At 48.3% G+C, this 22,395-nt stretch overlaps 1 pseudogene; it reads left to right on the top strand.

The window, feature by feature from the left end:
• Window positions 1-8,741: 8,741 nt before the first annotated feature.
• LOC144341357 (PRA1 family protein 3 pseudogene) lies at window positions 8,742-15,785 on the top strand (annotated as a pseudogene).
• Window positions 15,786-22,395: the final 6,610 nt, after the last annotated feature.

Raw genomic sequence — 22,395 nt, 5'->3', positions numbered from 1 at the left:
GTTTTTGTTTTTTTTTGAGACGGAGTCTCGCTGTGTCACCCAGGCTGGAGTGCAGGGGCTGGATCTCAGCTCACTGCAAGCTCCACCTCCTGGGTTTGCACCATTCTCCTGCCTTAGCCTCCCGAGTAGCTGGGACTACAGGTGCCTACCACCATGCCCGGCTAGTTTTTTTTGTATTCTTTTAGTAGAGACGGGGTTTCACCATGTTAGCCAGGATGGTCTCGATCTCCTGACCTCGTGATCCACCCGTCTCGGCCTCCCAAAGTGCTGGGATTACAGGCTTGAGCCACCGCGCCCGGCCAGCTGTTATGACATGTTTAATGCGCTGTCCCTCACTAGGAATTCTTAGTTCAATAGGTTGTGCAAAACTGCAGTGCACGGTGTGCACTAAAGCAACGTTCCCAGCATCTGCTGCACCTGTGTCCACCATACATGGCTGCAGATGATTTATGTGTCCAACTTCCAGGGTGTAAATTTATGCCTTTATCAATATTTCCAGACTTCTTTTTTTTTGGAGACACAGTCTCACACGAAGGCTGGAGTGCAGTGGTGCGGCACCGCTTATTGTAGCCTTGACCTCCCGGGCTCAAACGATCCTCCCGCCTCAGTCCCCAGAGTAGCTGGGACAGACAGGTCTGTGCCGCCAGGCCTGGCTAATTGCTGCCTTTTTTTTTTTTTTTTTTTTTTGGTGAAGATTGTATTGCCAAGGCTGGTCTTGAACTCCCGGCCTCAAGTGATCCTCCCACCTCAGCCTCCCAGAGTGTGGGATTACAGGCATGAGCCACCATGTCTGGCCTTGGTTTTGAACTAGATTTTTATTTAAAATAGGTTTCACACTGGCCGGGTGCAGTGGCTCATGACTATAATCCCAGCACTTTGAGAGGCTGAGGCGGAAGGATCACGAGGTCAGGAGATCAAGACCATCCTGGCTAACACGGTGAAACCCCTTCTCTACTAAAAATACAAAAAATTAGTCGGGCATGGTGGCAAGCACCTGTAGTCCCAGCTACTCAGGAGGCTGAGGCAGGAGAATGGCGTGAACCCGGGAGGCAGAGATTGCAGTGAGCTAAGATGGCCGCACCGTACTCCAGCCTGGGCGACAGAGCGAGACTTCATCTGGGAAAAAAAAAAAAAAGGTTTCACACTGATTTCAATAAATCAGGCATTCCAGAACACAATGTTTAGGGTGGCAATTATATGTTGACTTCTTAATACTCACAAGCGATAAAGATCTTTTCCAAATAAGCAAAAAAAGTAGTCATTGTGCAATATTAGCCTCTAAGAGCAATTTCCTTTTATAGACTACAATATTACTGACAGTTTCACGCATTCTTGCTTTATAAAGAACTCCATGGGAAGAAATCTCCCCCGTCTTTCCCAGTAGACACAGCTACGTTTTCTGTCACCTGCAAACCACTGTCGCAGTACAGCGTGTCCAGAGCCAGAGAACGAAGGGGTTTCACAATTGCTTCCCCATGTGTGCCATGAGCTTGGTCAGATTTGAAACCATTCCCGTGACAGGATCAAGCTTTATAATTGTGACCCTGCCATATGGATGGTTTGCATTTTCCGAACAGGAGAGAGTGTCCTGGGTTACTCAGAGGTGTGCCATGGCGCCCTCCCTTGGCCGTTTTATAATAACCAGAACAGTCCATCTGCCCATGGACACACATTCCAAGCTCTCCACAGCCCGGTACCACCCTTATGCAAAGGATATGGATGGAACTCACATTCAGAAAGCTAGAAAATAAGGCTGTGCCAGGCACAGTAGATGAGCAATGAGAAGATGCTAATGTCTTTTCTAGAAGTATGAGTGATCCAGCTCTTTGGTTCTGAGCATTTCTGCGCTTTAGCGTTTCTCTCCCTCATTCACAGTAAAGACATCGGCAGTTCTTCCCTCCTCCTGAGATCAGAAACTGGAACGGCCACCACCTGCTCCCTGATGTTTTCACGATCTCTGCCATTTGTTACAATGACCACTTAGCCAGACATCTCGGTGCACGGATCCCCCTTAAACTGTAGAAGCAAGACCAGCCCACCACCCTTCCTTTTTAGTCCTGCCATAATTTGATGCTAGTAACACTTTGCCTACCTACTTCCAATGGTAACAAATATTTTGCAGAATGCGCAAGTTTATTCTGTAGATTGTGGTCCCTGAAGTGAGAGAAACTCTCCACCTACCAGATCTGTGACTTAGGTAACTCACTCAGTGTCTCCAAACTTAATTTCCTTGATATGGAAAATGGGGATGGAAGTTAAGAACATTGCAGGAAAGGGGACATGAGTTATAATATAAACTCTTTGCATGGTTCCTATTGGATCATTTTGCTATTATTATTGCTTGTATTTTTGTCACATTATAACCAACTTAGTTTTACCTGTTACAGTACACACAATTGGGGTTTTCTTAAAGAATTAATCAATTTAATTTATTAGCACAAAAGCTAGTGTTAAAAATTGAGTTCCAGCGGGGCACGGTGGCTCACGCCTATAATCCCAGCCCTTCGGGAGGCTGAGGCGGGCAGATCACTTGAGATCAGGAGTTTGAGACCAGCCTGGCCAACATGGTGAAACCGTTTCTACTAAAAATACAAACAATAGCCAGGTGTGGTGGCTCGTGCCTGTAGTCCCAGCTACTCAGGAGGCTGAGACAGGAAAATTGCTTGAACTGGGAGGCAGAGGTTGCAGTGAGCCAAGATGGCGCCACTGCACTCCAGCCTGGGCAACAGAGACTCTGTCTAAAAAAAAAAAAAAAAAAAAAAAAGTCCCATCTGAGAAAATAAACTGAATATTTAAATAAATTTCAAATCTTTTTTGCCACATGGTATTTAGGGGTTTCTACTAACTGACTTGGATGTTAAAGGGCTGTTTTTGTGATCTCAAAGCCATTGCCGCTTACTTTGAACAAGCTGGACTTCTGGGGTACTTCAGAGCCAACAGTTTTCTCCCTGCAGCCTGCTCCTTGCTGCTGGTTCCGAGTCCCTGAATGAAATCTGGGATCTTCATGGCTTACCTACTTACGTTCAGGAAAAAAAACGAAAAAAGAAAAAAAAAATCCTCCAGTCATCTCCAACAACAAGAGGTCTGATTTCAGTCATTAAACTGTGCAGTGTGATATCATAGCCAAATGGCCACACTGCATTGGAGAGCCAAGCATCCCCTTCCAGAACAGCCTGCCTGGGCGCGGGCCACTATGCCTGGCTAATTTTTGTATTTGTAGTAGAGACGGGGTTTACAGGCATGAGCCATCGTGCCGGGCTGCTTTTCTTTTTCAAAGAAGGTTTTCTTTATTTTCGCAATATCATTACTTGCACTATTGACAAGTACCAAATGCACACTGTATAACTACATCAAACCCATCCACCTAACAGCCCAATTCAATGTATTCGACTGTTCAGAGCCCTGAATGACATCTTGATAAAGCACCAAAAGTTGTTTCCATAAAGATCTTCAAGGTGTTTGAGCGCATCTTGCCAGACGCCCATAAAGGAAGCTGACTCTCACTGGGTTCCAGGAATTACGTGGTTACATCCAGAACAGCCAAATACCTGTGGAAAACCAATTAACTATGCTCCTCAGTTTACCCTGGAGGATGGTGGGGGGTGACGCAAAAGTTTGCTTGGAGCCTGCTTCAAGTTCCAACTTCCTTGTAGTCCTATTACAATTTAAAACGCGCTAAAATCCACGCTTGTGCATGACATTCGTGTTTCTTCAGAACACGAGGCTAAGATAACATGGATATGACGGGATGATGGGCTGTTCACAGAGAAATCCCCGTCCAGGGCACACTCAGGCCTGGCGCCTGGCCTGGCCTCCCCTGACAGGAGGAAGGTTTCTCTGGGGGGTCCAAGGCGGCACAGGGGACCCACGGCGAGGAGCCTCTGGGGGGCTCAGCGAACCCAGCGTCCACTCAAGCTCGTCCCGCGCCTGCAATCCACGCGGTGCCGGGTGGGTGCGCGGGAGCCACATCAAAGTCCCCGCACCCCGCCAAGTGCCTGGGACCCCACCGCTGTCGAGGTCTACAGAGCGGGTTTCTTGCAAATCGCATCCTTCAGCTGGAGGACCCCAGAAAGGCAGCGCTCCCGTCCAGAGTGTGCTGGTCCCGGACGCAGACCCGCTCCCGAACGCCCTGGGGTCGCGGCCTAAGGCCTGGGCATGGTAGGAGCCTGGTTTCCTCACCGCGGTGCTCACAGTCGCTGCCTCTTCCCCGGGCGCCCGGTCTGAGGCCGCCGGGTCTGTGGACGCGGATCCGAGGCGGAGCTTCCCCAGGGTGGTCTCGGCTCCCAAGTCGCTCCTGAGGAGTCTTCTGCGTCCCGCCCTTTGTCCGCGCTGGTCTCATTCCACCTGCCCGCGGCCTTCAGGAGGGGCGGCTCTCTCCGGCTGCGGCGGCCCGGCGCTCGCCCCCCTCGCCCCGAGTCCCCGCTCGCCCCGCCTCGCCCCCATCGCCGTCCTCGCCCCTCTCGCCCCGCCTCGCCCCCCTCGCCCTCCTCCGGCTTCCCGCCCCTCCCCGGGGCTCTGCGCTGGCGTCCGAGGCGCCCTCTCCGGGGACCACGGGCGGGCGCTCCGCAGCTGCAGTCCGGGCTGCCTTCACCGGGCGAGGCCGGGCGAGGAGCTGGGCCCAGAGGTATGTTTGAAACGATTCGCGTATGTGAATCTACTTTTTGAATTGTAAATTGTATGAAACCTAAATACAAATCATGTATTTCTTATGAAAATTTCCTGTCTGAATTAGGAAGTGCTATCAATACAAAATATCAGATTTCAAAAACGTAGTGCAGGCCGGGCGCGGTGGCTCAAGCCTGTCATCCCAGCACTTTGGGAGGCCGAGACGGGCGGATCACGAGGTCAGGAGATCGAGACCATCCTGGCTAACACGGTGAAACCCCGTCTCTACTAAAAAATACAAAAAACTAGCCGGGCGAGGTGGCGGCGCCTGTAGTCCGAGCTACTCGGGAGGCTGAGGCAGGAGAATGGTGTAAACCCGGGAGGCGGAGCTTGCAGTGAGCTGAGATCCGGCCACTGCACCCCAGCCTGGGCGACAGAGCGAGACTCCGTCTCAAAAAAAAAAAAAAAAAAAAAAAAGTAGTGCAAAAATAGAAGGTGAAATATTTCATTCGTGTTTATGTTGATAACATGTTGAAATGACACTACTTTGGACATACTGAATTAAATATATTAAAATTCATTTCACATATTTATTTATTTATTTGAGACGGAGTCTCGCTCTGTGGCCCAGGCTGGAGTCAGTGGCGCGATCTCGGCTCACTGCAAGCTCCGCCTCCCGGGTTCCCGCCGTTCTCCTGCCTCAGCCTCCCGAGTAGCTGGGACTACAGGCGCCGCCACCTCGCCCGGCTAATTTTTTGTATTTTTAGTAGAGACGGGGTTTCACCGTGTTAGCCAGGATGGTCTCGATCTCCTGATCTTGTGACCCGCCCGTATATATGTATATACACACGTATATTTTATTTTATTTTAATAGGAATGAGATCTCACTATGTTACCCAGGCTGGTCTCCAACTCCCGAACTCAAGTGATCCTCCTGCTTCAGACTCTCAAAGTCCTGGGAAGAATTTTTCAACATCAAAAAAATCTATTAACGTGAGCTACCACATTAAAAAGAAAAAAATCATATAATTATCTCAGTCTGTTCAGAAAGAAATTTGATAGGATTCAAAACCTACTTATGATTTTTTCCCTCTTAGCCAATTAAGACTGGAAGAAACTTTCACAACTAGTAAATTTCATATACCAAAACCTTACATCAAAATTTTACTTGGTAAAGAAAATTGCAAAGATCCTTAATTAACTAATCTTTTAAGGTCATGATTAATTAGCACAAAAATACTCTGTAATCTCCTATGGTTTAACACAGAAATACATTGTCCTAGTCAATGCCCTAGGGAAAGAAAAGGAAAGATGTAAGGATTGGAAGGTGAGAATAAATTGCCATCATTTGAAGATGATATCACCATCTACCTAGAAAGAAACCGCTGGCTGGGCACAGTGGCTCATGACTCTAATCCCAGCACTTTGGGAGGCAGAGGCGGAGGTCAGAAGTTCGAGATCAGCCTGGCCAATATAGTGAAACCCAGTCTCTTGCTACTAAAAATACAAAAATTAGCTGGGCGTGGTGCCGCATGCCTATAATCTCAGCTATTCAAGAGATGAGGCAGGAGAATCACTTGAACCTGGGAGGCAGAGGTTGCAGTGAGCTGAGATCATGCCACTGCACTCCAATCTGGGGGACAGAGTGAGACTCTCTCAAAAAAAAAAAAAAAAAAAAAGAAAAAAAGAAACCAGCTGGGTGTGGTGGCTCATGCCTGTAACCCCAGCACTTTGGGAGGCCGAGGTGGGCAGATCACTTGACGTCAGAAGTTCAAAACCAGCCTGGCCAACATAGTGAATCCCCGTCTCTACTAAAAATATTGTGAAAACTAGCTGGGCATGGCGGCAGGTGCCTGTAATCCCACCTACTTGGAGGCTGAGGCAGGAGAATCGCTTGAACCAGGGAGGCGGAGGTTGCAGTGAGCCGAGATCAAGCCATTGCCCTCCAGCCTGGGCGACGAAGCGAGACTCTGTCTAAAAAAATTAATTAATTAATTAATTAAAATAAAACAGTCAAACTCACAGAAGCAGACAGTACAATGGTGGCTTCCAGGGGCTGAGGGGAGGAGGAGGTAGGGAGTTGCTGTTCAGTGGGTTGAAAGTTTCAGCTATGCAAGATGAACATGTTCTAGAGATCTGCTGCACAACGTTGTGCCTGGAGTTCATAATACTGCATTGTACAATTAATTTGTGAAGAGGGTAGATCCCATGTTAAATGTTCTTACCACAAATTAAAAACAAAAAGAATCAGCCAATGAGAAATCCTTAATTTTAGTAATTTTTTATTTGAGATAAGTTATCTTCTGAGGTTTTGAAGTAAAGAAATAGGCCAGGTCCAGTGGCTCACACCTGTAATCCCAGCACTGTGGGAGGCCTGGGTGGGCAGATAGCTTGAGCTCCGGAGTTCAAGACCAGCCTGGGCCACATGGCAAAACCCCACCGTTACAAACAATAAAACAATTAGCCAAGCGTGGTGGTGTGCACCTGTAGTCCTAGCTACTTAGAAGGCTGAGGCGGGAGGATCGCTTGAGCCCAGGAGGCAGGGGTTGCAGTGAGCCAAGATCATACGTGCCAGTGCACTCTATCCTGGGAGACAGAGCAAGACCCTATCTCAAAAAACAACAACAAAAACAAAACAAAAAAACCCTTACGCAATGTTGACTCCAGATTGGTGCAACTCACTGCATGCTAAAGTGAAAGCGTGAAAGGATGGATGGAGGAAAGGAAGCGCGGGTAAGTGAGGAGGGGCTTGATAACGCGGTATAGCAAAGTGTTTACTCTAAAGCCTAGGTGGTTATAAGGGTGTTCATTCTGTAATTCTTTCAACTTTTCTGTACATTTTTCTGGACAAAATGTTAAGAGGGAAACACCAAAAACAAAACTATTTGTCATATATGTCTGTGTCTGTAAGTGAATGCGAAGGAAACTGTCTATATGGATACGCAGAAAGGGAAGGGAAGGAATTGGGCAGGTGGGGGGCGGGGCAGGCAAGGAGGTTTGGAGAACAGAAACTTGGACTTTTCCTTTTCCGTGTTTTGATTTTTTGCAATGAGAATAAACTCATGTAGTTGCCGGGCGCGGTGGTTCACGCCTGTGATCCCAGCACTTTGGGAGGCCGAGGCAGGCGAATCAGGAGGTCAGGAGATCGAAACCGTCCTGGCTAACATGGTGAAAGTCCATCTCTACTAAAAATACAAAACAGTTAGCCGGGCGTGGTGGCGGGTGCCTGTGATCCCAGCTACTCGGGAAGCTGAGGCAGGAGAATGGCCTGAAGCCGGGAGGCAGAGCTTGCAGTGAGCCGAGATTGTGCCACTGCACTGGAGCCCGGGCGGCAGAGCGACACTCCAACTCAAAAAATTAAAAAAAAATTTAAAAAAAAAACTAAAAAAAAAAAGAGAATCTACTCATGCAGTCATGTGCTATTTTTTTAGGTAAAAAGCTCAGCATGTGAGAGTCCCCACAAGCTCACGAGGCAGCATCACTCTTGTGCAGGAGAGGAATCCTAAAGCCAGACAGTCACCAGGGTCCACCAAGGTTACCCAGAGTCAGGAACAACAGGGAGGACAGGAACGAGAGCCCAGTCTGTGCTCCTCCGGGGAAAGAGGCTTTGGTAGAAAGGTCTGGGGCCTTCTCTCCCTGCCCCACCCAGCCCTTCCTCCTACCTTGGGCTGACATGTACACCAGCACCCCTTCATGGTTGTCTGTGGGGCAGGAGACACACACAGCTGCGCTCCTGGGGTACTCACAGGCCTGAGCTTCCACCTGGACATCCACATTGGATGCGTCCTCTGCCCCCCAACTCACCCATGCCCAGCTCAGCAAGCCCAGCGGATACTTCATTCCCCTCCCCCAGCCCCTGTCCAACCAACAGCCATGGCCTCCCCACCGCCCTTCTCCAGCATCTGTGGTCTTCGACTCCTTTGTGAAATCCCTGCTGCTTCTGCCTCTGTCAGTCCTCATGTCTCACCTGGATGACTGTGGATAGTTTCCCAACCGTCTACAGGCCCTTGATTTCACCTGCCCTCGATCACCCCATCTGCCTCCAGATTCTCATTTCTGAAGCACAATTCTGAGCACATCCCTCCCCTACTTTGCAAGCTACACTGTCCCTGTTACCTATGAAGAATCAAGTCCACATGGGACCCTCCAAGACCTGCACCCAGACCATTTTTCCAGATTCGCCACCACCTATTGCGTCACTCAAAGCCACACACACCCCTTCCCCACAGGCGCAGGTCCTGGCGCAGCTGCAGGGCTCCATGCCTTTTCTCTGGCTGGCTCCTCTGCCCAGTGCCCGCCCCCGCCCCAGCTCCACCATGCGGGTGAGCAGCCGCTGCTCTTTCCAGGCTCAAGCCGTGTTAGCTTCTCTGTGAATCCTTTCCTACACCACCCACCACCACTGGAGAACGGACCCCGGCTCCTTCATGCATCAGGAGAGTCTACACGCAGCTGCCCCTTCCAACAAAGCCCCTCAGGGCACTCACTGCGTGTGGCTGCCTCACCAAGGTGGAAGTCATGAGCCTTGGTCACCTCTGGGTCTGGTTCCTCTTCTAGGTACGTGGTGGGACTACAGTTCCCCACACCCTTGAAGTTAGGTACGGCCATGTGTCCACTCTGACAACTGAAACGTGAGCAAAAAGTAGCCCAGGTCACTTTGTGCCTTTTGGGACACGTCACTGTCCCCTGTTCCCTTCCCCCTGCAGGGGGCATGAAGGAAGTTCCAGAGGGGGGAGGCTTGGCCAGCCAGGTCTCTGAATGAAAGAGATGTGGGGCAACAGTGCTAAGCCACAGCGGCTGTGCAGGGTGAACATGTGATATGGTTTGGCTGTGTCGCCACCCAATTCTCACCTTGAGCTCCCACCTGTTGTGGGAGGGACCCCGTAGGAGGTAATTGAATAATGGGGGCAGGTCTTTCCTGTGCTATTCTCTTCATAGTTGATAAATCCCACTATCAAGATCTGATGGTTTTAAAAAGGGGAGTTTCCCTGCACAAACACTCCTCTCTGGTCTGCCACCGTGTGAGACTCGCCTTTAACCTTCTGCCGTGATTGTGAGGCCTCCCCAGCCACGTGGAACTGTAAGTCCAAGAGACCGCCTTCTTTTGTAAATTGCCCAGTCTCAGGTATGTCTTTATCAGCAGCATAAAAACAGACTAATACAACATGAAATGATTTTTTTTTGTTTAAAGTCACTAACATTAAGAGTAGTTTGTTATGAGCACTGGGATCCAGCTGTGAGCAACACAGACAAGCTTTCTAGAGGAAATGTACTTTTCTAGCTACATTCTGGGAGGGGAGGCAGACAATACCAAATAAAACTCCAACAGGAAAATACTGGGAAGTGATAAGAACGGCAAAAAAATGAAAACTGTGTGAAGTGGCACAGGGACTTGAGGTTGGGAGGGATGCATATTTTAGAATGGCTAGAAAAAGTGTGTCTGAAAAGTTTAATTGAGCTTGGATATGAATGATGATGATAAAAAGCCAGACATGCCAAGACTAGGACAAAATCAGTCCAGAAAAACCAGTCCAGTTCTTCGCACATGCAAAGAACAGAGTTGGTGCGTTTAAGGAACAGAAAAAAATCATGGGAGACTTAAATTCACAGATAATGATACAAAACGGGGTCAGAAAGACTGGCAGGGGCCAGATTACTTAAGGCATAGGGAGAATGGATACGGATGATGGATGTATTGAAAGATGCATAAACAGGCCAGGCGCGGTGGCTCACGCCTGTAATCCCAACACTTTGGGAGGCCGAGGCAGGCGGATCACGAGGTCAGGAGATGGAGACCATCCTGGCTAACACGGTGAAACCCCGTCTCTACTAAAAAATACAAAAAACTAGCCGGGCGAGGTGGCGGGCGCCTGTAGTCCCAGCTACTCGGGAGGCTGAGACAGGAGAATGGCGTAAACCCGGGAGGCGGAGCTTGCAGTGAGCCGAGATCGCGCCACTGCACTCCAGCCTGGGCGACAGAGCCAGACTCCGTCTCAAAAAAAAAAAAAAAAAAAAAAAAAAAAGAAAGATGCATAAACATAAGGGTGGAGGGTGGGAGGAGGGAGAGGATCAGGAAAAACAACTAATGGGTACTAGGCTTAATATCTGGGTGATGAAATAATATGTACAACAACCCCCCCACCCCATGACACACGTTTACCTATGTAACAAACCTGCACATGTACCCCTGAACTTAAACAAAGGGTTTAAAAAGAAAAAAAGTGGATAAAGATAAATGGATGGAAGAATGGGAAGGTGGGTGGATTGGTGGGTGGGTGGATGGATGGGTGGGTGTGTGGGTGGATGGATGGGTGGGTGATGGGTGGGTAGGTGGATGATGGGTGGGTGGATGGGTGGATGGGAGGGTGGATAAGTGGGTGGAAGGGCAGATGGATGGATGGATGGATGGATACTGTCAAATTCCAGATAATTAGAAACCCAAATCCATTTTCGATCACTAGGTGGCAGCCAAACATTTAGAACTGTTACGTAGTTGTGTCTGTCTTTATATTGGCTTTTTTTTTTTTTTTTTTTTTTGAGACAGAGTCTTGCTCTGTTGCCCAGGCTGGAGTGCAGTGGCTTCCCGGGTTCAAGCAATTCTCCTGCCTCAGCCTCCTGAGTATCTGGGATTGCAGGCACCTGCCACCGTGCCTGGCTAATTTTTGTATTTTTAGTAGAGATGGGGTTTCACCATGTTGTCCAGGCTGGTCTGAACTCCTGACCTCAAATGATCTGCCCGCCTTGGCCTCGCAAAGTGCTGGGATTACGGGCATGAGCCATCTCGCCCGGCCTGTACTGGCATAAATTTTAAAGAACTCATGATATTCGTCACTGAGAAGTCGATGAACTTTCATCTCTGTGCAGAGCAGAGCGGAGTGTCTGGACTAGTGTGGCCACTGGGCTCTTAGCTGTGCAGAGATATTATGCCCTTGGCCCAGAGATGAGCAGGTAAAATTCGGGGGAGCCAGACTTCCCAAGGGTTACCTCTGCAGCAAGCAGGCTCTGTCCATTTACAATGCTGTGTTGTACAACAAATAGTATCATGTGCCAGGTGGATCATAATGTGAAAAAGATTAAGAGGCACAGCTTCAGAGAGTGAGAATTTCTGGTCCTAATAAAGGAGTAAAAATACCATCAAGTTTGAGAATATTGATTCAAGAAATGACTAGGAAGAGCCACCTACCCTAGAAAAGTGAAGAATCATCCTGGACTCTCCAGCAGAAAAACAGTTTGCATATGGAATTAAATCATATCACTCTTTCCTTCAAAACAGACTTAATGAGTGCAATGATTTGAATAGGGTTTGAATAGGGTTTGCACAGGGTTTGCATAGGGTTTGAATATGGTTTGAATAAGGTTGGAATAGGGTTGGAATAGGGCTGGAATAGGGTTTGAAGATGGTTTGCATAAGGTTTACAATAGGGTTGGAATAGCGTTTGAAGATAGTTTGAATGTGGTTTGCATGTGGTTTGCATAGGGCTTGAATAGGGTTGGAATAGGGTTGGAATATGGTTGGAATAGGGTTTGAAGACGGTTTGAAGATGGTTTGCATTTGGTTTGAATAGGGTTGGAATAGGATTTGAAGATGCTTTGCATAGGGTTTGCATATGGTTTGCATAGGGCTTGAATATGGTTTGAATAGGGCTTGAAGATGGTTTGAATACATTTTGCATGTGGTTTGAATAAAGTTTGAATAGGGTTTGAATAGGGTAGGAATAGGGTTTGAATTGGATTTGAAGATGGTTTGCATGTGGTTTGAATAATTTGAATAGGGTTGGAATAGGGTTGGAATAGGGTTTCAAGAGGGTTGGAATATGGTTGGAATAGGGTAGGAATAGGGTTTGAATTGGGTTTGAAGATGGTTTGAATATGGTTTGCATATGGTTTGCATATGGTTTGAATAGGGTTCCCGCCAAAGTTCAAACTCAGTCCCCAGGGTGACAGTATTGAGAGGTAAGGCCTTTAAGAGGTGATTGGATCACAAGGGCTCTATTCCCACAGATGAATGGATTCCTGGTAAACTAACTGCTTTTTTTTTTTTACAACCTTGCTCTGTTACCCAGGCTGGAGTGTGGTGGCATGATCTTGGCTCACTGCAACCTCCACAATTCTCGTGCCTCAGCCTCCCAAGTGGCTGGGATTACAGGCATTCACCAAGCCCAGCTAATTGTTGTAGTTTTAGTAGAGACAGGGCCTCGCCATGTTGGCCAGGTTGGTGTCGAACTCCTGACCTCAAGTGACCCACCCACCTCAGCCTCCCAAAGTGTTGGGAAGACAGGTGTGAGCCACGGAGCCCAGCCAGAACTGGCCGCTTTATATGAAGAGGAAGAGAGGTCAGAACTGGCAGCTATGTAAGAAGAGGAAGACAGATCTGAGCGAGCATGTGAGCACGCTCAGCCCCTCACCATGTGATGCCCTGCATCGCCCTCTGAACTCTGCAGAGTTCCCGCCAGCAAGAAGGTCCTCATCAGATGTGGCCTCTCAACCTTGGACTTCCTAATTGAAATACATAAATTCCTTTTCTTTATAAATTAGGTATATCTAGTTTCAGTTTCAGGTATTCTCTCAGAAGCAATAGAAACCAGACTCAGGTCATGAGCACTCACTCTGTATCCATTCTGCAACACAGAAGTGGGAGGAATTGCCACGTGGTTCCTTGTCCCAGGGAGCTCCCCCTATAGAAAGGAGTCGGAGAGACAAACGAAGGACTATCATACGGCATCCAAACCGATGCTCAGCCAGCCTGCTTCATCATTCAGGAGCACTTTCAGCGGCAAGTGGGAGAGTTACTGTGGCTTAAATAGGGTCATTTACCTTGACCATTCCCTCATGCTTGTCATCTTATGATGGCAGAAAGGCTGCCCTAGCTCCAGCTATCACATGTACAGTCAAAGCAGGAAGAAAAGAAAAAGGACATGGATCATTAGCTATATTTTTCCATATACTGAGGAAAGCAAAAGATTTCCCAGAAGCACCAACACATTTGGTTACAGCTCATTGGTTAGAACTATGCCACATGGCACCCCAGGCTGCCAGGGAGGTTGTAAACATGGGTGTCTCACCTAGGCTAAGCCAACGAACAAAATCAAGGTTCCATTAATACAACAGGTACTGGATATTGAGTATGCAGTTAATAGTGTGTCAAAGAAATGCAAATTTGGCCAGGTGCAGTGGCTCATGCCTGTAATCCCAGTGCTTTGGGAGGCTGAGGCAGGAGGATCACTTGAGGCCAGGAGTTGACCAGCCTGGGCAATGTAGCAAGACCCCCATCTCCACAAAAAAATTTTATGAAATAAAAACATAGCCAGCACTTTGGGAGGCCGAGGCAGGCGGATCACCTGAGGTCAGGAGTTTGAGACCAGCCTGGCCAACATGGTGAAACCCCGTCTCTGCTAAAACTACAAAAATTAGCCAGGCATGGTGGCAGGCACCTGTAATCCCAGCTACTCAGGAGGCTGAGACAGGAGAATCACTTGAACCCGGGAGGTGTAGGTTGAAATGAGCCAAGAGGCCGGGCGCGGTGGCTCAAGCCTGTAATCCCAGCACTTTGGGAGGCCGAGACGGGCGGATCATGAGGTCAGGAGATCGAGACCATCCTGGGTAACACAGTGAAACCCCGTCTCTACTAAAAATACAAAAACTTAGCCGGGCGAGGTGGCAGGCGCCTATAGTCCCAGCTACTCGGGAGGCTGAGGCAGGAGAATGGCGTGAACCCGGGAGGCGGAGCTTGCAGTGAGCTGAGATCCGGCCACTGCACTCCAGCCTGGGTGACAGAGCGAGACTCCGTCTCAAAAAAAAAAAAAAAAAAAAAAAAAAAAGAAATGAGCCAAGATTGCACCAGTGCACCCCAGCCTGACAACAGAGCGAAACTCTGTCTCAAAAAAAAAAAGAAAAGAAAAGAATATCACCCCACTCCACACCTGGGATGACTTCTTCCCCAGCTCCGATCACTTTGCCTGGCCGGACTTCAGGGACATTTGCAAATGGAACAACCACGTGGTGAGCAACCTGCTCTGTTGCCAGACCAACTACCTGGTGGTGGCTGCCATGATGATTTCCGTCGTGGGGTTTCTGAGTCCCTTCAACATGATCCTGGGAGGAATCGTGGTGGTGCTGGCGTTCACAGTGTTTGTGTGAGCAGCCCACAATAAAGACATCCTTCGCCGGATGAAGAAGCGCCACCCTACGACGTTCCTTATGGTGGTCATGTTCACCAGCTATTTCCTTATATCCATGTCTGGAGGAGTCATGGTCTTTGTGTTTGGCATCACTTTTCCTTGGTTGTTGATGTTTATCCATGCATCGTTGAGACTGTGGAACCTCAGGAACACACTGGAGAATAAAATGGAAGGAATAGGTTTGAAGAGGACACCAACGGGCATTGTCCTGGATGCCCTACAAGAGCAGGAAGAAGACCGCAACAGACTCACTGACTATCAGCAAAGTGAAGGAAGAAACATAACTGACCTGAGATGGGGTTGCAGCAGAAATTGAGTTGCAGTTTGCCCTTGTCTGGACCTACTTTCTGCTTGTGTTTTTGAAATAGGAGGTGCAGGTACCACTCAATTATCTATGGCAGCATGCATGTATAGGCCGAACTATTATCAGCTCTGATATTTCAGAGAGAAGGCCTCAGAAACTGAAAAAGAACCACCACCCTCCTATTATGTCTGAAGTTTCACGTGTGTTTATGAAATCTAATGGGAAATGGATCACACTATTTCTTTAAGGGAATACAAAATAAATAAATAAATAAAAGAAGTATGGCTTTTACAGCAACAATACTGTTATAGGAATAAAAAAAATCATTGTAAAGTATCAAGACAATACAAGTAAATGAAAAAGCTGTTAAAGTAGATGACATCATGTGTTATCCTGTTCCTAATCCCCTAGAATTGTAATGTGTGGGATATAAATTAGTTTTTATTATTCTCCTTTAAAAATCAAAGATGATCTCTATCACTTTGCCACCTGTTTGATGCGCCGTGGAAACTGGTTAAGCCAGTTGTTTATACTTCATTTACAAATCTAAAGATAGCTGTTTAGGATATTTTGTTAAATTTTTGAAATGATAGTAATGTGTTTTCACCAGCAAGTATTTGTTGCAAACTTAATGTCATTTTCCTTAAGATGGTGACAGCTATGTAACCTGTAGTATTCTGGACAGACTTGTTAACAAATAAACAGACAAAAAGAAAAGTAAAACAAAACTTGAGTTCTGTTTATCTTGCACATTTTTTGTTGTTACAGTGAAAACAAAAATGGCCCGAGAAAATGTTTCCCATTTTTTTATTTTTTAGTTTATAACTGGAACATTTAGAAAGAAGGAAATGAATGTGCATTTTATCAATTCCTTAGGGGCACAAGGAGGACGATAATAGTAGATCTTTTGAAATTTGAACAACATCTTTAGATAACCAAGCAAAGACTTTAAAAAATTGTAATGAAAATGGAAAACAGCTACTGTAGCTCATAAAAATTTTAGATAGCTATTGCTATAATCATATACTTTTATAGCTGGACATTAAAATTATGATAGCATGAGTTCATACATTCGATTACTTTTCCTCCCTTTCTCTTGTTTTTTTTTTTGAGACGGAGTCTTGCTCTGTCGCCCAGACTGGAGTGCAGTGGCACGATCTCATCTCACTGCAACCTCCGCCTCCCGGGTTCAAGCAATTCTCCCACCTTAGCCTCCCGAGTAGCTGGGACTACAGGTGCTCACCACCACGCCTGGCTAATTTTGTTTTTTTATTTTTAGTAGAGATGGCATTTCACCGTGTTAGCCAGGATGGTCTTGATCTGACCTCATGATCCGCCCGCCTCGGCCTTCCAAAGTGTTGTGATTACAGGCGTAAGCCACCGTGCCCGGCCTTTTTCTTTGTTTGTTTGTTTGAGACAGAGTCTCACTTTATCGCCCAAGTTGGAGTGCAGTGGCGTGGTCTCGGCTCACTGCAACCTCCACCTCCTGGGTTCAAGCGATTATCCTGCCTCCTCCTGGGTTCAAGTGATTATCCTGCCTCAGCCTCCCGGGTAACTGGGATTACAGGCGCTCACTACCACTGCTTAGGCTGGTCTCAAACTCCTGGCCTCAAGTGATCCCTTGGCCCCGGCCTCCCAAAATGCTGGGATTACAGGCGTGAGCCACTGGCTATTTTTTTTTTTTTTTCCTGTCAGGCTCAAGCAGTCCTTCTGCCTCAACCTCCCTGTAGCTGGGACCACAGACACATATCACCATGCCTGACTAATTTTTTTTTTTTTTTTGAGACGGAGTCTTGCTCTGTAGCCCGGGCTTGAGTGCAGTGGCCAGATCTCAGCTCACTGCAAGCTCCGCCTCCCGGATTTACGCCATTCTCCTGCCTCAGCCTCTGGAGTAGCTGGGACTACAGGCGCCCGCCACCTCGCCCGGCTAGTTTTTTTTTTGTATTTTTAGTAGAGACGGGGTTTCACCGTGTTAGCCAGGATGGTCTCTCGATCTCCTGACCTCGTGATCCGCCCGTCTCGGCCTCCCAAAGTGCTGGGATTACAGGCTTGAGCCACCGCGCCCGGCCTGCCTGACTAATTTTTGTATTTTCTGTAGAGATGGGGTTCGCTGTGTTGCCCAGGCTGGTCTCGGACTCTTGGCCTCAAGTGATCCACCTGCCTTAGCCCCCATCCTTAAAAAAAAAAAAAAAAAAAAAGGACATGAATTCGATTGTGTCACTGTGCTGCTTGAGCCTTCAGTAGTTGTCCTCCAAGTAGAATCTGCTCCCTGCTTGTCCAGCCTGGAGGCTACTGCTCCAGGCCCTTGGCCTCTTAGCCTCAAAGCCTGCTTCCCTCTGCCTGACCAGGCCCTATCTATCACCTGCCAAATCCCAGGTTACGCATCACTTTCTCAGCAACTCTCCCCAACTCCCAAATAGCTCCCAATTAGGGGCTCTCACTGTAGTGCATAGCACTTGCTGAAACTTGTAGCTGTGGACTGTATTGTAAAATTACTCATTTTTCTTCATCTCCCTGCTAGATTCGAAGCTTCTCCAGGAAAGGGATCTTTTCTCCTCTGGTCATCCCAGGACAAGGCAAATAGAATGTACTTGAACATTCACTGGATGGACAAATGCGTGAAATGAAGACACAAATGTGGAGCTGGTAAGCAGTGGGCCAAGCATCCTTCCAAATGGAGAATGAAATTATGAAGACTTGGGCTGGGCGCGGTGGCTCACACCTGTAATCCCAGCACTTCGGGAGGCTGATGAGGGTGGATCACGAGGTCAGGAGTTCGAAACCAGCTTGGCCAACATGGTGAAATCCGGTCACTACTAAAAATACAAAAATTAGCTGGGCGTGGTGGGGCAGTAATCCCAGTTACTTGGGAAGCTGAGGTAGGAAAATCACTTGAACACTGGAGGCAGAGACTGCAGTGAGCCGGGATTGCGCCACTGCCCTCCAGCCTGGGCAACAGAGCAAGACTCTGTCTCAAAAAAAAAAAAAAAAAAAAAAGCCGGGCGTGGTGGCTCACGCCTGTAATCCCAACACTTTGGGAGGCTGAGGCGGGCGGATTACCTGATATCAGGAGTTCAAGACCAGCCTGGCCAACATGGTGAAACCCCATCTCTACTAAAAAGACAAAATTTAACCGGGCACGGTGGCTCACGCCTGTAATCTCAGCACTTTGGGAGGCCGAGGCGGGCGGATCACGAGGTCAAGAGATTGAGATCATCCTGGTCAACACGGTGAAACCCCGTCTCTACTAAAAATACAAAAACTTAGCCGGGCGTGGTGGCGGATGCCTGTAATCCCAGCTACTCGGGAGGCTGAGGCAGGAGAATCGCTTGAACCCGGGAGGTGGAGGTTGCGGTGAGCCGGGATCGCGCCACTGCACTGCAGCCTGGAGACAGAGCGAGACTCCGTCTCAAACAAACGAACAAACAAAAACTTAGCCGGGTGTGGTGGGGCGGTAATCCCACCTACTCGGGAAGCTGAGGTGGGAGAATCACTGGAACCCGGAGGCGGAGGCTGCAGTGAGCGAGATCGCGCCGCTGCCCTCCAGCCTGGGCAACAAGAGCGAGACTCGGTCTCAAAAAAAAAAAAAAAATTAGCCGGCGGTAGGTTTTGAAGATTTGATTTGGCTGAAGACTGTGAGTGACCCGGCGGAAGCCTTGGGAGATCCGCACCCAGAAAGTTCAAAACGGACCGTGTGTTGTCGGCCTGAAGGCGGGGCGCGGCGCGCTCGGTCCCTCCCCAGGTCCGCGCCGGGCGGACCCTTCTGCTCAGCGGGCGGCGGGACACTGGGGACGCCTTTGTTTCCGCCGCTCGTGGTGTCTGCATCCACAATTTGTTTACGTGGTTGTGGAGCCGGACTCCGCGTCGAAGGGCGGTCTCTTTCAACACGACAGTGGGGCTCCGGGAAAGGCCGAGAGACGCGGGGATCCCCGCCGGAAGGGCGGCCCGCGCTGCCCGGCCGTGGCGGGGGCGGGTGGTACCCCATACCCGCGCTCCAACCGAGATGCCCGTTTCTTAAGGGCAGCCTGGAGCAGCCTGGAGTGTCCCACCCGAGCAGGTCCCGGAGGCGGCCCATGCTGTTTATCACTCAGAAATGTAAAGTTTGTTTGTTTTGAGACAGGGTCTCCCCACTTTGCCTAGGTTGGAGTTCAGGGGCGCGATCTCAGCTCAGTGCATCCTCCACCTCCTGGGCTCAAGCGATCCTCCCACCTCAGTCTCCTGAGTAGCTGGAACTACAGGCATGTGCCACCAGGCCTGGCTAATATTTACATTTTTTTTTTGTTTTTTTTTTTTTTTTGAGACTGAAGTCTCGCCCTTGTTGCCCAGGCTGGAGTGCAGTGGCGCGATCTCGGCTCATCGCAACGTCCGCCTTTTGACTTCAAGCAGTTCTCCTGCCTCAGCCTCCCAAGTAGCTGGGATTATGGCCCTGGGCCACTGCACCCGGCTAATTTTTTGTATTTTTAGTAGAGGCGGGGTTTCACCATGTTGGCCAGGCTGGTCTTGAACTCCTGATCTCAGGTAATTTGCCTGCTTCGGCCTCCCAAAGTGCTAGGATTACAGGCGTGAGCCACTGCGCCCAGCATGTTTTTAAATGTTTGTAGAAATGGGGCCTCAATATGTTGTCCAGGATGATCTGGAACTCCTGACCTCAGGTGATGTGCCTGCCTTGGCCTCCCAAAGTACTGGGATCATAGGCGTGAGCCATCACACGGAACCTAGATCATTTTTTCTCAACTTTTTTTTCATGATCACCATCTTAAAGATCCTTTCTAGATCTTTTTTCCTAGTTCCCCACCACATGACATTTTAATAACATAGATATACTGTAACGTATGTCTTTTTATGTCCTGTGGCCCTTTGGAAGGCAACAAACCATTGTGTTACCTAAGATTTGTTTCCTTCCCCCTCATAGCCTCCCCATCCCACTACCCCCATGCACTCATACCACAATTTATTCCATACTTCATTAGACATTAAGCTGCTTTCTAAAGCTTCCCTATTTCATGCTGCCATGAACAATCTTGTAATTAAATCAGTGCAAAAGCAGGAATGGAATGAATGTTTTAATGAAATGTATGTGTTTATACTGCAAATAGCCCTAAGCGAGAGGATGTACAATTTACACTCCAACCACAATGTACCTCGATGACATCTCCCTGCATGCTTTCCAGCTCTCTTAATTACTCGTTTAAAGGATCACTAATTTGAAAATTAGTTGCAAAGGCTTTGTGTTATTTTATTTAATTAGCATTTCTTTGGTTACCACTCAGAGGGACACCTCTCAAGCCTATGGATCATCTGCATATTTTCTTTTCTTTATTTTTTTGAGACAGAAATTCGCTCTTGTTGCCCAGGCTGGAGTGCAATTGTGTGATCTCGGTTCAACGCAACCTCCGCCTCCGAGGTTCAAGCGATTATCTTGCCTCAGCCGCCCGAGTAGCTGGGATTACAGGCATGTGCCACCATGCCCCACTAATTTTGCATTTTTAGTAGAGATGAGGTCTCTCCATATTGGTCAGGCTGGTCTTGAACTCCCCACCTCGGGTGATCCGCCCACCTCAGCCTCCTAAAGTGCTGGGATTATGGGAGTGAACCACTGAGCCCAGCTGTGTTTTTTTTTTTTTTTTTTTTTTTTTGAGTTTTGCTCTTGTTGCCCGGGCTGGAGTGCAATGACATGATCTCAGCTCACTACAACTGCCACCTCCTAGGTTCAAGCGATTCTCCTGCCTCAGCCTCTCGAGTAGCTGCGATTACAGGCATGTGCCACCACGGCCGGTTAATTTTTTGTATTTTTAGTAGAGGCAGGGTTTCTCTATGTTGGTCAGACTGGTCTTGAACTCCTGACCTCAGGTAATCCACGATCTTGGCCTCCCAAAGTGTTGGGATTACAGGCGTGAGCCTGGTCATCTGCATATTTTCTTTTGCAAATCTCAGGGTTCTGTTTTTCTGTTTGTTTTGTTTTGAGACAGAGTCTCGTTCTGTCACCCAGGCTCGAGTGCAGTGGCGTGATCTAGGCTCACCGCAACCTCCGCCTTCCAGGTTCAAGTGATTCTCCTGCCTCAGCCTCCAAGTAGCTGGGATTACAGGCACGTGTCACTATGCCCGGCTAATTTTTGTATTTTTTTAGGAGAGACGGAGTTTCACCATGTTGGCCAGGCTGGTCTCCAACTCTTGATGTCAGGTGATCCACCTGCCTTGGCCTCCCAAAGTACTGGGATTACAGGTGTAGCCACTACGCCTGGCTTTTTTTTTTTTTTTGAGACCGAGTCTTGCTCTGTCACCTAGGTTGGAGTGCAGTGGCAAAATCTAGGCTCACTGCAAGCTCTGCCTTCTGGGTTCCCGCCATTCTCCTGCCTCAGCCTCCCGAGTAGCTGGGACTATAGGTACCTCCCACCACGCCTGGCTAATTTTTTGTCTTTTTAGTAGAGACGGGGTATCACCATGTTAGCCAGGATGGTCTCGATCTCCTGACCTCGTGATCCACCCACCTCGGCCTCCCAAAGTGCTGGGATTACAGGCGTGAGCTACTGTGCCTAGCCCAGGGTTCTGTTTCTTGAGGGCTGTATGGTGAGCGGTGGTTTCCGGATCCTAGCCGACTAGCAGGTCAATCATGGCAGTGTTTACCAGCTGTGCACCTACCTGGAGCAAATTAATTAACCTCTCTTTGTAAAATTTGTAAAATGGGGTAAATAATAGTACTCATCTCCCATTGGGTTGTTTTGGGAATTAGCTGAGATACCAGTAAGCATTTTATTTTTTTTTGAGACAGAGTCTGGCTCTGTCACCTAGGCTGGAGTGCAGTAGTGCGATCTTGGCTCACTGCAACCTCTGCCTCCCGGGTTCAAGTGATTCTCCTGCCTCAGCCTCCTGAGTAACTGGGATTACAGACACCTACCACCACACCTGGCCAATTTTTGTATTTTAGTAGAGACAGGGTTTCACCATATTGACCAGGTCTCTTTTTTTTTTTTTTTTGAGTTCGAGTCTTGCTCTATTGCCCAGGCTGGAGTGCAGTGGCACAATCTTGGCTCACCGCAACCTCCGCCTCCCAGGTTCAAGTGATTCTCTTGCCTCAGCCTCCCAAGTAGCTGGGATTACAGGTACTTGCCAGCACACCTGACTAATTTTTGTATTTTTCGTAGAAATAGGGTTTCACTATGTTGGCCAGGCTGGTTTTGAACTCCTGACCTCAGGTGATCTGCCCACCTCGGCCTCCCAAAGTGCTGGGATTACAGGCGTGAGCCACTGTGCCCAGTCTACTTCACATTATTAAGAAATCCATGAAAATATAATTTTAATGGCTGTAACATG

The sequence above is a fragment of the Macaca mulatta genome, chromosome 6 (assembly GCF_049350105.2).
Source record: "Macaca mulatta isolate MMU2019108-1 chromosome 6, T2T-MMU8v2.0, whole genome shotgun sequence".
Classification (NCBI taxonomy): domain Eukaryota; kingdom Metazoa; phylum Chordata; class Mammalia; order Primates; family Cercopithecidae; genus Macaca; species Macaca mulatta.
This window is presented reverse-complemented; position numbering and strand designations above follow the sequence as displayed.